This window comes from Drosophila virilis, chromosome 2, assembly GCF_030788295.1.
Source record: "Drosophila virilis strain 15010-1051.87 chromosome 2, Dvir_AGI_RSII-ME, whole genome shotgun sequence".
Taxonomy (NCBI): domain Eukaryota; kingdom Metazoa; phylum Arthropoda; class Insecta; order Diptera; family Drosophilidae; genus Drosophila; species Drosophila virilis.
In genome coordinates, this window is record NC_091544.1 from 11,388,586 (window position 1) to 11,404,687 (window position 16,102).

A 16,102-nucleotide genomic window follows, 5' to 3' on the forward strand; every position below is an offset into this window, starting at 1 on the left:
TGTTGAAACTATTTCATATGCAAATGTAAATTTAATGAGTTGTTGAATCTGCTGTCCCAGTGCATGGGCGTTAATTCTGTGTGTGTGTTTGTGTGTGTGTCGCTGTGTGTCTTCGCATATTTAATGGCAAATATTTTGTTAATTTTTAATTTTAATTGCAGTCGCTTGTTTGTAATTTTTGCATAATTTCGGTAGCATGGGCGTGGCACCACCCACAATCAGCAATTAAATTATGGTATTTATTGTACAATCAGGCTATCTGGTTAATGTGGCATGGCAAAATGCATATATGTATCGTCTGTTGATATTAATGTAGCGAACGGCATTTAAATTCACATTTTATTGTGCATAAATAAATAAATGTAATTATTTATGCCATAAATGTGTATTAAATCAAATAAACTACGGCAAGTTGAGTTGAGTTGGGTTTACGTTGATTAATTCTATGTCAAAGTGAATGGCAAATGCAATTGTCCGTATAGCAAAACCCCAGCCCGGTTTTCTTCTTTTTTTTTTGTCAGTGCCATCTATCTGATGGAATTCAATTAAGTGGGCATCTTTCGCAGAACAAAAGCCACATACACACACAAATAGTGGCCAGTTGCCCGAAAAGCTCTTAAATGTAACATTCAGTTCGTTGCAGTTTGTTGACTTTTGATACCCTGCATCAACAAAGGGCGAATAAGAGGGTAGTGTATTATAGACTCGCCAAATATATTATAAGTATAAAAGTATATATGTATGAAGAAACATGGCGACCTCGCTTTCACGATTTCATATCGTGCATTCATTCTCAGAGATTATAGAAGCTTCACTGACAATTGTTTAATGTCAATTCATAATAATGTATTTAAAAGACAGACATCACAACCAGTAAAATATTTAAAATATATAAATAGATTTACTGACCACAAACGTAAAGGGAACTGAAATTTATATTAATTATATCCCATATAACAACATTTGCATTTCATTTTTAAATACAGTACAGGGTATCTGTTATTCGTTCGTTGCAGGCAGATATACTCTTTTTGTTGCTGGCCTTGTTCAAATTTAATTAAATTCTTCAGCTCTTTGAGCCGCAGGATCGCACTTGACGCATAATTTGTCTAGCACTTGAGTGTATTTTTTTTTTGTCGTTTTTATTTTTTGTGTTGCAGCAATGTCAGTTGCGAATTGCTGTTGGGGCACAAACGCACACAGAGGCGCAAAAAAGTGTTGCATGCCGCAGGCGGTATGCGTGTATTTGATTTTGTGTGGGGTTCTGTATGCCCGTGTGTGTGTGTGTTTGTGTATGTGTGTGTGGACCATGCCAAAGAATATAAATTGTTGGGCAAGTTTATCTCGTTGTTGCAGCAAAGGGAAAGAATAATTTTTGTTTGCAACATCCACACATAAAAATTCACACACACATATATATGTACATATACAAAATGGTTGGTCAGACTAGTTTTTGTTTTGTATGCCACACGGTTGCATATGACAAAAATATGATATACTCAAATATATACATGTGTCTGTATGAGCAGATATACGTGTGTTTTTTTGTGTGTGCGCGCGCGTGACAGTGAGTGATAAAAGTTATGAGCTCTCTGGAGTATTCATTGCATAATTTACAGCTGATATTCACACTTCGCATATACAATCCATGCTGAATTAAAGTCTGGCATGCAGTTGCTTTGGAAGAGTTAAGGGGGATCAAATTCACTTTAGCTTCTCTCTTATGAAAAAGCCCATTTGTTAATTTGTGTTTTTTTTTGTCTACTTTCTGCTTGTTATATAATTTTCATAAACCAGAATTTAAAGTTTTTATTTGCACAGGAACAGCGCATGTATACATTTGTTATAACCACATTTTATTTTCTTTAGCAATTTCGCGTGCTTATTTATTTAGGTTTAATAAATAATATAGTTTATTTTTTGTAATTTAACCAACAAACCACAGAAACACGAGCATAGTATGTAAATAAAACATAATCATTTCAGCATTCATTAATTATAATATTAATATTTATTTTGGCTCACCTTTTTTTGCTCTTGCTTTTGCAGTGGAAAATTACCCTTTATTTCGTTTTGTTTGGCGTCTACAGAAGTTTGTTGTACATTTTTAATGTATTTTTAAGTAATTTACTGCAAAGAGAATAAAGAAAAAAAACAGCATAAAAAATATGCAAAAATAACTGGGAGTCGCTGTACAATGTTCGCCAAAGAGTATCTATGTAAAATAAAAGAGAATCTCTAGAGAATATGTAGATGAACGACTTCTTATTACCATTTCAAATGAGCGACAGGCAAAAGAAAAATGTTGTTTACAGCGATTTTTTAGCTTTGCCACTTCTGAGCTAGGAGTGGCTCTCTCTCTCTCTCTCTCTCTCTCTCTCTCTCTCTCTCTTTGTGTGTTTGTGTGTGTGTGTTGGTTTTATTATAGCACTAATTATGTCATACATATGCAAAAGTGGCAAATAAGGCGTCGTCCTGGCCCCATGCTCAAGTATGTGTACATGACACGCTCGTGTAAGCCACTTAAATTTTAACGCATACCTAATGTCTATTCATAGGAGTCTGTGTGCGTGTGAGTGTGTGTGTGTGTGTGTGTGTGCGTTTAATTTAATTAAGCTCACTGCTACTTAGCATTGCAGGGTGGTGCATCTGTAAAAAGCATTTGCAAGTCAAGTGCGTGTGCAACAGAAGGCTGCAACATGACCCAAGTAGGGATAAAAAAGCTGAGTAGTAATGAGTTGAGGTTGCCTCTTGGCATGAAACATGGTAAAAACAGAAATAAAAAGGAAATCTACATGTAGAACATATATTTAGTTCAAAATTTAAGCTTAGATAAGAACAATATTCTACCATTACCCAGGCTCTGCAGATGAAGAAAAATGTTTTTCATCTATTCAATTTATTATTAATATGTTTTTCAATTGAATTTGTGTGGTTTTTCAAATTTTGCCAGCCCAATCTGAATTTACAATTTTAAATTCTATTCGAAAGAAAAAATTTGTGAAATAATAAATACCAAACATCTAATTCAATGCAAGAAATCTCTCAAATAAATAATAAATTTATCATCTAGCTTCAGAGGCAAAAAGGGGGTCAAGCTGAGTACATTTTTCGGTCGAGTCTTGTTTGCAAATACAATTTCGGCTTCTGCATCAATTTGAATATATATTTTTAGGGCTAGTCATAAATATGAAATCAGCAAAGTTTTTGTTTATTTTGTTATGTACATATAAATTGGAATGGTCAGCATATATTGCATGCTTTCGTCCCTTGCTGATGTTTATTTTCTTTATCAAGTAATGCAACTGTTTTTGTGCAGGAAAAATGTCTAATTGCAGGTCAGATGCAAATTTTGAAACTAAGAATTGTTTACGAATTGTCATTAGTTTCACTTTTTTTTTTTAATTGGTTGTTTAGTAAGTTGAACAATTTATTTTGTCTTATGTACGCATAATTGCAACAAAGACAAAAACTATGATTAAATAATAAATCAATAAGTATAATGAAATATTTTCGATTTTGATTTTGATTATTTAAAAAAATCACAAGGCACCGTCTCCAAATATATATATTTTATACATTCTATACAGAATATATTCAAAGGAGCCAGATGCTAATAACGAGCACGAAGTAGATTAATATTAAGATTTATTGTTACGCACATATCTTCTATATTAATGTTATATCTTATCCTATCTTGTAGCACATAAATATAACGTGCCAGCTCGTTTATCCATAGACCATCTCGTTTCGATGTCGTTGCCTTTAGCTATTCGAAAAGTGTTGCCTAAGGTTGATAAGTTACTTTAACCCAGACGCATTTGCAAACAATGTTGTTGCATTCATGTTAGTATTTAAGTATTTGCCACATCGTGTTGCATGTTTGTTCAAAATTAGATAGTTATAATGAAAAAAATGCATTTTGCATAAGCTGTCTGCTGGCCATAGTACAAATGCCAGTATTCAAAGGCTTATTTATAGCAATTAATTAAGCCTGGCTTATATATAACAGTTCACGTTCGGGCAGACTGACAATAAGACATGTTATTATATATCATACACACGTACATATGTGTATGTATAGATAGATATATGTGTGCGAGTGTGTGTACACTTGTTTGGTCTGTAAGCCGCAGTCCATTGCTACAGCTGCCTTTGTTGCCACACCATGTTGCAGTTGCAGCTCAAATTCACCGAAGCATGCAGCAATACCGCCCATTTCGCCCCCTCCAATCGTCTGGCTGTCTGCATGTCTTTCGCTCTGTCTGTTCTGTCAGCTCCCTTCGCATGCATTTTCATATTGAAAATCAGTCAAGTGGCAGACCGACAACAACATTTTGGTTCTTTAGCGCGAAACAAAAAAAAAAGCAATAATAAAAAAAAAAGGAGAATCAAGAACAGTAAAACAAAAGCAGCTTCATGTTAATTTTAATACATGACGCAACATGGTGCCGCATAATGAGTGCTGTTTAGCTGCATGCATCCATGGATGTTAATAAAAGTCGGCACACATTATTTCTAAAGCACAACTGATGCCCTGCCACAATGCTTGACAGCGAATACAAATCGCGAAGGCTGTAAGGAATGTAAACCACATAAGCTTCAGGTAAAGAGTATATCTATTTCGTTGCTATCTATGCGTGTTTTATTTTAAGGTATTTTTTTGTTTAATAATAAAATGTGCAAATCTGTTTCTGGGCGCAGTCAACAGATGTGCAGGCAGTCTGCATACAACACGTCACAACCACACACTCCCAAACATTAAATACTTAACCATTTTTGTGCATATGTGTGTGTGTGTGTGTGTGAATGAATGTATTCTATACCCGCACGCGCCCAGCATTTGTACATAATTTCATTGCAGCCGTAGGTATTTTTTTGTCTCCCTATTTATGCACAAAACAAGCGCGCACCATCACCGCCCCTCCCCACAACCCCACGCCACGGTCCTGCCCCAAACCGTCGCTTTCAGGCACTTTGCTTTGTTTTTAGTTTAGTTGCTAATTTATTTGCTTCTATGCATTTGGGTTTCTGTCTGCATTCATGCAGCTTGTGGACTGCTTTTGTGCGCCTTTTGTGTGGCATTTTAGCATTGCCGGCTTCCCCATTTTTCGTCGAGTGGGGGCTATATGTTGGGAGGGAGAAGGGTTACCATGTTTAAGCGCATCTGCCGGATGCATGCAACCAGCCCCTCCATACAAACACACACACACACACTCATAGAACCCCTATTGGCTTCTTTCTCTAGCTTTTTATGCGCTACTTCTATTTACTTCTGCTTGAATATTTATAAACTGCAAAAAAATTCTTGTAATTACATACGTGCTGCATATTTCTATAGCTGCATCTGTATCTATATCTACATGTGTATCCGTATCTGTATCTGTATCTGTATCTGTATCTGTGCATCTGTTTTGGGGGCAAATGTATGTGATGGTGTGCGTATTAGCTGCATGTGCATTATTTGCGCTTGGCTGCCTCTTGGCTTATGCATTGCTAACAATGCTAATGAAAGAATAAGTACATAACACAATTGGCTTTGTTAAGGCTTTGGGCCACACTTTGTTTACCAACTTTAAGCGTTGCTTTCTATTGCAGTGGGTGTTCTACTGCTGTCGTTGTTGTTGTTGTTTTTGTTCTTGTTGCGCTTGTTACTATTGGGGCTTCGATTTCCCATTATGAAAACTAGTTTCCCTCTTCTTCATTGCTCAGCAACGATTTTGCATTTCTTTTCTAATCAACTTGGCAACCGCAGCGGGCGCATTGAACCAGGAAAGCAGCTTTATGCATTCTTTTGCCCTTGTTGTTGTTGTTGTTGTTGTTGTTAGCCACAGTTGTGCAGCGTGTTAATTACCATTTGTGCGGCTTTGGGCCGCCACCGCAAAGTCAGCAAGTTGTGTTGCACGCATAAGGAGCCCTCTCGAAGTGGTAAAGTTGTTGCCATCGCACAGGCATTTCTGCTGCTCGCATATAAATCATTTTTCATTAGCTCACGCATGAGCTGAGCTCAGCTCGCACATAAAGAATTTTGCGCTGATTTTTTGGGACAGCGCTGCTTAAGTTAAGGCCGAAATTCTTTTTCGGCCAGTTGTTTATGTTTGTTCCCCTTATGCTTTGCATGTTCAACTTTAATTGAAATATATGACTGGCCTCAAAAAGCAAGAAAAATATGTTAAAAAGCCAAATATGCCCTGGATATATAAGCACGCAAAAGCAAGAATCGCGTTTTAACAATGCATGTACCTATATATCAAGTAGCTGGCATTTTTACAGGTACATAAACTGTTCACTTGACCTTTGCTTATGTACTTAAACAATTCAGGTAAAGTTCTGCGCATCGAACCTTGAAAGATTGTACTTTTTTTCTTAACCTTTTCTCGAAATAAGTAAACGCTGGACACAAAATACGAGAATGGCACAAAAAAAAAAAATACTTTTTTGTTGACTGTCTTTTCCGCTTCTTCTCCGCATTTTGCGCTGCTCTTTGTAATCAAGAAAGTTTGCGCATAAATACAGGCCTGACCGATTCAATGGGATGCAAAAAGAGGGTAAATAGCAGCAAAAGTTAGCCAACAAGAAAATACTCTTCCCGTAAAACTTATCTTAAGTCTTAAGAAATCTATATTTATTATTATTTGCTGTTATATAAATAAGCATTAGGTATTCTATAGTAAGTCGGCATGTTTTATGTGAATATACAAAAAAGCATAAAAATTAATATTTATATATTCACAAATTCTTCTTTATGTAAATCTATTTCATATTTTGAAGTTAGTTCCATTATCGTTATCATTACAAGTCTATAAATATTAATAGCCGCTTGGCTATACTCTTTGTCGAACATAAACTTAGATAGAATAGATATTTAAGGGAAAACGCAAAATTAAAATTGTTTTTAGGAAATAAATGTTTCTTTCAATACGTTTTATTTCTTTAGAGCACTGTTGCTTTATAGACTTTATTTGAATTTCTTATGAACCTCATCAACATCGCATATGATCTATATTCACTATATACACGCACTTTACAGTTTTGGGTGTGGGTATGGTAAAACTTGCGAATGCCGCGTACTCATTATGTACAAAAAAAGCAATAACAAGGCGCTGGGCAACTGACGCGGAAATTTGCAAGGGCTTTAAATTAACAGCAATTGTTGCCAGCGGGTCTGAGTGGGGTAGTTGTCGCGTCGCAGTTCTGTTTGGGGGAAATGTGGGGCAAGTGGGTGTGGGGCTAAGGGGAAAGCACAACTCTCGCGCATTGTCAGCTGTCATCGCGTGGACTTCATTTTATGTGCCGACAATTTCTCATTATAAAAATTACGTCGCCAGCATCGGGCAAGTAGCCAGGCAAGCAGGCTGGCAGTCTGGCATGCTGGCAGGACAACAAACAAGGACTTCAATACGGATGCGTTGGGTGGATCCAGGCCTGCCACTTGAGGTGAAACCGGGAAAGTTTGTTCAGTTACGGGCGGTACAGACAACGGCATGACAAACAATTCTGCATAAATGTCAACTGTCATGCTTGCGAAATTTGTTTTCTTTGCCCCTATCCACCCACCGAAAAAAACCAAACAATTTATTGTCAGTTGCAGCTGGTCAAAAAAATATATATATATACTGCTCAAATTAATATAAACTTTAAATGGAAAAGTTTTCAAGTAGTTTCGGCTAGAGCAAAGCTCATTAGCGCCCTCTGCCAGCGGCGGCGGCGGCGGCGGCGGCGGCTGACTTTGTTGTCACTTGTCCGACAACAGGGCGACATTCTGTCTGGCATATTTGCAGCGGCCACATAAATCACAGTCGCATGTCATTAACTTGCGATAAAGCTGTCATAAACAATGCAACACATAAATTGAGTGGGTGGCTCATGGTGGGTGGTGGGTGGTGGGTGGCTGTGAGTGTAGGCCAGAACAATGACAACAAACAATGACAAATATGCAAATCAGTTGAATGCACAACTGAAATTTGCAATTTGCAACTCGCGAGCTGCTCCTTTCCTCATTTATTTCTTATTGTCCCGTTAAAGTGTGCGTGCTTGCGTGTGTGTGTGAGTGTGTGTGCGTGTATTTGTGAGAGAGGAATGCGAAATTTTCAGCTTTGCATTATGCAAACTAAAGCATACTTTTGAGCTGCCGCGAATAAAATTTCGAATATGAATTTATGTTTTGTGTCAAAAATACGTTAAGAGCTATCGAAAATTTTAGTATAACTATAATATATTTTACTAAACATTAACAACAACCCTAACTAACAGAGGGAAGGATTAATGTAATTGTGAAAAATTTATTGCAGCTATACGGATATAACTTAAATAACAAGATCGTACCTTGACAAATGTGATTAAATGCTCATTCAATATTAATTTATTTCCCTTAAGGAGCTATATTAAATATCCGAAGCCTGAAAGATGCTGCTTACATCATATAAATCGGGGCTCGTGAACTTTGAGTTTGGTGCTAAAACAAAATATTGCTTATTACAAAAACTCAAGACTCTATCGATAGTTCCTTTCAAAATGTTTAAAGTCGTAATAAAACATATGCAAAGTCTAATAAAGGTTCAGGGTAAAGTTTGAATAGAAACATACGGAGACAGTCTGCCTTGTAAGACTATATTGAAATAGCGAAGATATCACCTTCTATAGCTGCTTCTTGAAAAAGTATAATTATAATTATATATGACGTATCTTGATAGAAACATTAAATGTTTATCTTGGTTTTACCTTTTCCAAAACTGTTATTTTAATATCGCCCTTTAAGGCTGAACGAGACTTGTTCGTGCCTTTAATGACTTAATTTGAAATGCGGGCACCCAAAAATGAAAACTAATATGTAAAACTAAGAGCCCAAGGAGCCATAAAACTAAAAATGTGTGGGCCATGGCACTTAACAAATTACAACGCTGTAAAAATTGCAAACTGAAAACTATTTTGGCCAACAGCAAATGCAATTTGGCAAAGAGTGAAAAGAGAAAGAGAGTTGCGCTCAGGTCTGTTGGGAGCACATGCGAGCACATGCAGTCCGTTAGTTGGAAATCCAAGAATGACGTGACGCAGCGACGGGCTTCAATTACCGAGGAGTCAAGTTGGTGGCATTACGAGTATGTATAATGTGGTTCTATTGTTTGTGGTTTGTACTTGACTGCATTGACATGTAAATGACCTTTAATTGATGGGGGCTCCTGCATTGATTGAGTGCTGGCCAAGTCTTGGGGTAAGAACTTGATTTGCATTTTGCTGCAGTCCAGAGAAGTTGTAATGGCGCCATTTGGCTATATTGACACGCCCCCATTCGACTGCACAACCCTCTCTCCACTCTGGCTGGCTGTTTAAATATTTACGTGCATGTCGGTAGCTTCTGCTGCACGCTGACTGAGGTGGATGAGGCGGAAAAGCGCAGCCCGGCAAAATGAAAATTTATCGCGAAACACATACTAAAATGGCCAAATCCGTAGCTTCAATCTTTGCAGAAAATACGTGTGTGTGCAAGTTAATGGCTTTTTCATGTGTGCCTGTGTAAGTGCGGGTGTATCGCATTTGCGATGTCTCTGTGTGTATATGTGTGTGTGGTTGCGCTGTCGCTTCTGCACTTCCGCCCTACTCCGGAAGTTTGCATGTTTCTGTATCATAGCCAAGAATCTAAAGCGCGCTAAAACGAGCGCTTTAAAAAGGCACAACAACAACAACAACAACAACAAAAAAACAGACCCCGACCATATCGAAAGGTTGCGCATTATTGTTGTTTGTTTATGATCTAGAATGGGTCGTTGCGAAGCAGCAGGGAGGGTTGAATGGGCACGGGAATGGGAACGACAATGAGACTGGGCTTGGTTTTGGCCACCTAACGGTTGGCCTGTTTAGCAGCCGCTCGCTCCGTTTGGCTCAAAGTCGATAACATGTCATTTGAGCGTCGCTAATGTCTTCATTTATTTTTAGTATGCTGCCGCGCCTCGTGTTGGAGCCCCGTCACTTGCCCCGCTAGCCACAACTATGTGTAGTTGGCCTAAATGACCCGCTTGCTGTTGACCCAGCGGAGCTGACCATAATTGGACACGAGTTTGTGTGTTGTTTACACATGCAGCTGATGGCCGCATTTAACATGTCAGTTAGCTGCGAGCTGCGCGCTTTGGCCAATTCGATTTGAGGTTAATGTGCGGCTGGAAGCTGAAATATCTCGCGTTTTTATCTGCTGCTCTATGCGGCTCCATGACTCAATAAAGTTATGTGTTTGCTTTCTGCTTAACATTCAGGGCACGCACTTGGCGCATAAACTAAACGATCAACTTCATCAATGTGGCCAACATACACCCACATACACACACACTCACACACAAATTTGTTAGCCAAAGTGTCGATTAGGCCTACGCAGAAATGGCTGGCTGTACGTGAAACCCAGGCCAGAATTATGGAGTGCATAGTTCGTGGCAAACAACAAAACTTTTGCCAAAACTCTGTACTAACAATTGTCACGCACACACTCAAGAGTCTCACATACGGCTGCTGGCTTACAGGGGCTTCATTTGGCTACCAAAAACCCATCGAGCGAGCAATGCGCTGCAAATGAGCAAATCGACTCACGCAATATTCACATTCCCATCCACACACATACACACACACACCCACGCTCACACACATACAGTTAAATACGCATCCACAGCCTTAGCACGGCTTGGCCTTTGAGCGTTATAATAGCACAAAAGACCAGAGTCCTCGACTTGGCTAATTTCTCAATCAACATACGAAACGTTGCGACCATCAAAAAACTTCTAATTGGGTCTATGCACGTGCGTGTGTGTGTGTGCCTACGAGTGTGTGTGTGCGATAGAGCTAGTTGTTAAACAGTTCGCAAGTTTTCCTATCGAGCACTACGAACTATGCACAGCAAAGTTATGTAACTTTGCCAAGTTTGCACGTCAAGTTCTATTTAAACAAAACTTTAAAACTTTCCACTTCAATAGCATCGTCAAAACTAAACCGATTTCCATGCCTTGCGTCATTTTGCTCAAGATTTGAGAATCTGAACGTTACAAAATGATCAAAAGCTTTGATATGTCTACCTCACTTCGTCGTGTTAAGTAAATGTAAAACATATAAATAGAAAATATGTATAAAATAAAAAAAATTATATTGAAAACAACATCCAACTAATTTAGCATAAAGCGGTCAATTTTCCTACCGAACTTTATAACAAAAATTTAAAAAGTTTTGTTTTTAAAGTTATCAAATTCATATAAAATATTATAATACCAAAACTTCAAGCTGTAAAAACTTTGTCAGAACTAAACTGATTTTCGTGATTGATGACATTTTGGCCATGGCTTGACGTCCACTTTGATTTCATATTAAAATTGTATGAATTTAAAAATTAAGTAGCAATTGGATTCACAATCGGCTGCTTAACCTATTTGTTCGAGTTTTGCACTGTTTAGCTTATTTTCTCTACATATGTTGGAATGTTTAGCTTGTATAAACAATGATAGGTATTTAAGAAATATTTACGATATTTTTTGTTGAGTTTGTGCTGCAATTTGTCGCATATGAAAAAAACTATAAACAGTAACTCGGTTGGCATGCAAATAAAGGGTTGAATACAAGCGAAACCTTACCTCATTTGGCGCACACACGAAGGCGTACACATGGCCCCTTTTTCGAGGGGAGGAAAGCTCAAAGTTGAACGGTGCTCCGCAAATGCCACAAAAGATGCGCAGCGCAGTTTGGGGCTGCAAGTGTTGGGCACTTAACTCCCAGCGAGGCGTCACCTAAGCTCTGCTTCACACACACCAACACACACGTGCACATAACAATCTATGTGTGTGTGTGTGTTTATAATGTAAGCTCCATAGTACTACTGACAGTTCAAAAGGGCAACAAAGTACTAAAAATAGTGGAAATTACCGCAGGATATTCAAATTTCCACATAAAGAAGGTGCTCGGTGAGTGGTTGTGGCAACTCCTGCTGTGGCATATGTACTCGATAGGGGGACTGGGAAGAGTTTGGTTGCGCCAGCCACATGGCATGCAAGTGTGGAAAGTTGCGCCATAATAAACCTCAACTCAAATGCGAAATGCAAGCAGAAATGGCAAAAGAAAAGAATGCAAGAAAGAAAATAGTGAGCAAAGCGCTTGGAAAAACACTTTGTATCGGGGCTGCATGGCAGTTGGCAGTTATTTGGCCAGGATCTGGCCAGAAGTAAGAAGCAGTTGCCAGTTGGTAGTTGCCCTTTAGCATTGCGGGTGAGTTAGCGAGTGGGCGAACGATAAGAATCGAATCCTTTTTGCATTGCATGTTAACACATGCAAATTGAAATGTCTAAATCATGCACATACTAACGCACACACTCACACACACATGCATGCACACAAGTACAGTGGCTGGCATAACTCAAATGGCTATTTAATTGCTCGCCTGCAGGCGTTCGAGCTATGCCAAGGCAAAAAGAGAAAGAGAGTGAGAGAGAGAGAGGAGAAAAGGAGAGCGCGAGTTTGGAAGAGCGGAAAGTGATTTGAGTCTAATGTGCTTTGACATAAAGTGCACATAGCAAAGTGCCAGCCACAAACACAGAGACTCGCACACACAGGCACGCACACAACCACATACAAAAAGAATATGCACTTCAAACATGAACTGAAATCTTTGAGGCATCGTTTTGTGGCTTCTGCGGCCGCCTTTAGACTCAACTTTTTACCTGCATCCCCTCCTTGGAACACTGTTAAATGCCGCGCAAATTAAATGAAATACTTGCGGGGTAAACTACACCCGCCCACAGCTGACCTATCTGTGGCTGGCGCCCGCTCCGCAGTCTACGCCTTCGCGTTTACCACTGCCTCTCGCCCACTGCTGGCATATAATTAATTATTGTCGCAACATCATTTATCAGGCTATGCAAGGACATACACAGTTGCGCTCAGCCCCAGTCGCATGTTTATTTATATGACTGTCTCTCACTCACTCGCATTTGCCGTTGTTGTTGTTGTTAATACTGTTAAAAGTGTCGCTGTGCAAGTGTCTGTGGCAGATTATGGTCACACTGTGCGAGTAAAGCTCGAGCAAACACTTAAGCGAGCAGCAGGAGCAGCGCCGAGTTAACCAACTGACTGATGACTGTCATGTGCGTGTCCTGGCACTGTCATGCATTCGTTCTGCCGTTCATCTCCCGCCCCCTTCAAGCGTCCTGAGTGTGTGTTTATGGCAATGAAAAATGATTTTTTTAATAAACAACACTAACAGTGGAAGTTTGTGTTTGTGTGTGAATGTGCTTTAACCAACTTCGCGCAACTGTCAAATTGGAACTTCTTTTTGTGTCTAATTCATTTAGATAGAACTAAATCGAGGTTTTGAGGTTTCAGACTTAAATTAGATACATTGATACTCAAATGCTGTTCTTTGACAGTGAAGTCTGAGCTAAATCTGAAATAGACTCAAATGCAAAACTCTGCCTTTTTCCCTAAGAGCTTTAGCGAAATTTCACGTCAATCTGTTTAAAGTGTCAATACAATGAGACTATATTTCATGCACATATCATACTGCAATTTGTAAACAACAATATGCAAGGTCACTTTGCTAATATTTTAGGTTAAATACGTTTTCATTTAAAAATAAATACAATCGAAACGATTTTTGTATTTATGTGTCAAATATTTATACAATTTAGGCGCGTAAAGCAAATATTCTAGTCAAATGGGATTAAGCTGCATTTAATTTCTATGGTGCTTTTTAGTTGTAGTGTCTGTTGTTCTATTAAAGATAATACACATTATGAAGTTAATTAAAATTATAAAAATTGCAAAAGTTACGCAACAATTTATATGAAAATAAATTGTTTAAATGCGTTTTTTTTTTCTTTTCGCAATTAATTCAAAGAATTCACTTAAAAACCCCAGAACAACAGCAGCACCATTCATATTAAAAATTAATAAAATAAAAATACAAGTACTTTCATCTCTTTTGTGCGGAACTTTAATGATATAATAATGTTGTCCGGCTCCTGCTGCCGCCTGGTATGTTGATAAAATGTTGTTAATGCTGATAATGTTAATGATAATAGCCTGGCGTGGCTATAGCTGCCGCTATAGTCTGTGGCATAAAGTATTTAATTGTTGTTTCATGAAACTTTGCTTAAATGCACACAGGGGACTTGCCACATGCGACATGATGAACATTTATCAGCAATTAATTGCCCAGAAATTATTGAAAAAAAAAAATAATAATAATAATAATAATAACTAAGGTGAGTGGCCGTGCGTTAAATATAATGAATATTCGAGCTCGAGCTTCACGTGGGAATGATAAATTCATATATTTCATGCATGCATCACGGGGCGTGGACGTCCTGGTCATAACCTTAATTGTTTGGCTATGTCAACGTGTTGGACCAGCGGGAATGGGTGGCAATTGACCGACATGAGGCGTTGCTGTTAGACACACACTATATCAGAGTGGGATCGGGTTGGCTGATAGCAATGGCAGCGGCAAAAATCAATTTCACTGTTGACCAAAGCCTAGCATAAATATTTCATAAAAAAGAGCCAAGAACACAAATGCACACACACACACACACACAGATAGAGAGAGGGAATGAAAGACAAACAGTGTGCAGGTCCTTTCCGGCATACTCATAGCTGGCTAGCCACAGCCAGCACACAGCGTAGGGTAGGGGTAGAAGCAGGGCACTGCTGGCAAGTCTCGGTTGTCTCTGCATTTATTATTAAAAAAGAAGCAACAAAAAAAAAGAGGAGGAGTTGGGCGAAGCAATTGAAAATCAGCGCAAAGTCAAACGAAATGAAAATCCATAAAATCAGATTTCAAAATCGACAAACAGATAACGGAGCAATGCAGCGATTCCAGGACACTTGACGCTGCCGGGCGTGCAGGATAAACGTCTGTCAAGTGTGCGCACTTCACTCTCACCGATTGCGTCCTGTTGCCATCGCTTCCTTTTCGCAATTCATTTATATTTTTGCATTGCATTTCAAGTTGTTTATCGATAAAAATGCAGAGAAGCCTTTGGCCAGAGCTCGACCCGCTGCCAAACGGTTGGAAAGGACGCACGTCCCATAAATTTAACAATTTATGCATGCGCTCGTGGTGGTGTGTCTGAGTACGTCTGAGTGTGTGTGTGTGTGTGTGTGTGTGTGTGTGTGTGTGTGTGTGTGTGAGTGAGTGTGTTGGCGGTTGTCCTTCTGCGGAGTCGAGCCATTTGTATTGGAAGGCGTATAAGTGTAATAATAATAACAATAATAATGGCTTAATGATTGTGTTTGTCATAAGCCCTTTCGGTTACAGAAACGGCTCAGTCTAGGGTTTTATTAACTGCCGTAGGTTAGGTCTGGGCGGCTCCAAGGAATTGTCAGCAGTCCTTTTTCAGGGAATTATATAGCGCTAGGTTATTATATAATCTAGATTTAAATATAAAATTTATATCTGGAACATAACACATAAATTCTGCTGGGTTAAATTTAAGAAAAACAACTGATTAAAGCATTTTATCAAAAACGTAAACTTTCGGGTGAGCTTTATTGGCTATTACAAGCAGTAAACGCGAATGAATAAGCTTTAAGTGAGTTTTACTTTAAGCAATAAGTGAGCTTTAATACAGCTGCTCAATGGCATAATGTACATTCAAAGCTTTTGATTTAATGGAGCTTCAAGCGAGCTTTCAGCTTTAAGCAATTATTGAGGACCTTATAATAAAGTAAATATCGAAATAAAAGTTGTGATCTGCTTTTAAGATCTTTCTTCTTATTTTACCCAATGATTTACTCAAGCTCTTGTTACATTTTCTTAAGTATGTGCATGTGTTTCCATATTTGTGTATACCACGATACTTTGCTTATTTTGGACATTGTGAATTGCTTTGCTGGTTTCGTTGTGTTTATTTGCGTGCGGAAATGAACACATGAAGGCATACAAATGCCAAGCATAAAAACGCAATTACGCCCACTTCCGTGTCCCGGGCAAAGGACTGAAGAGGCTGAAGGCCACATACACAAATCTTTCATATTGAAGTTGGCACATAAGTTGGGTTTTTATAGCCACACTGATTTCTATTTTAATACTAATATATGTATGTATGTGCATGTGTATGGGTGTGTGTGTGTGTGTTCG

The 16,102-nt window shown here is 38.6% G+C and overlaps 1 protein-coding gene across 2 annotated transcripts in view; it reads right to left on the minus strand.

The window, feature by feature from the left end:
• Positions 1-16,102, minus strand: part of Tl (toll like receptor) — a 50,977-nt gene that overhangs the window by 16,401 nt on the left and 18,474 nt on the right. For both annotated transcript variants that reach the window (XM_070206734.1, XM_015172108.3), the window contains exon 2: positions 2,026-2,130. The gene's annotated coding sequence lies outside the window, so the exon portion shown is untranslated. The remainder of the gene's footprint in view (positions 1-2,025; positions 2,131-16,102) is intronic.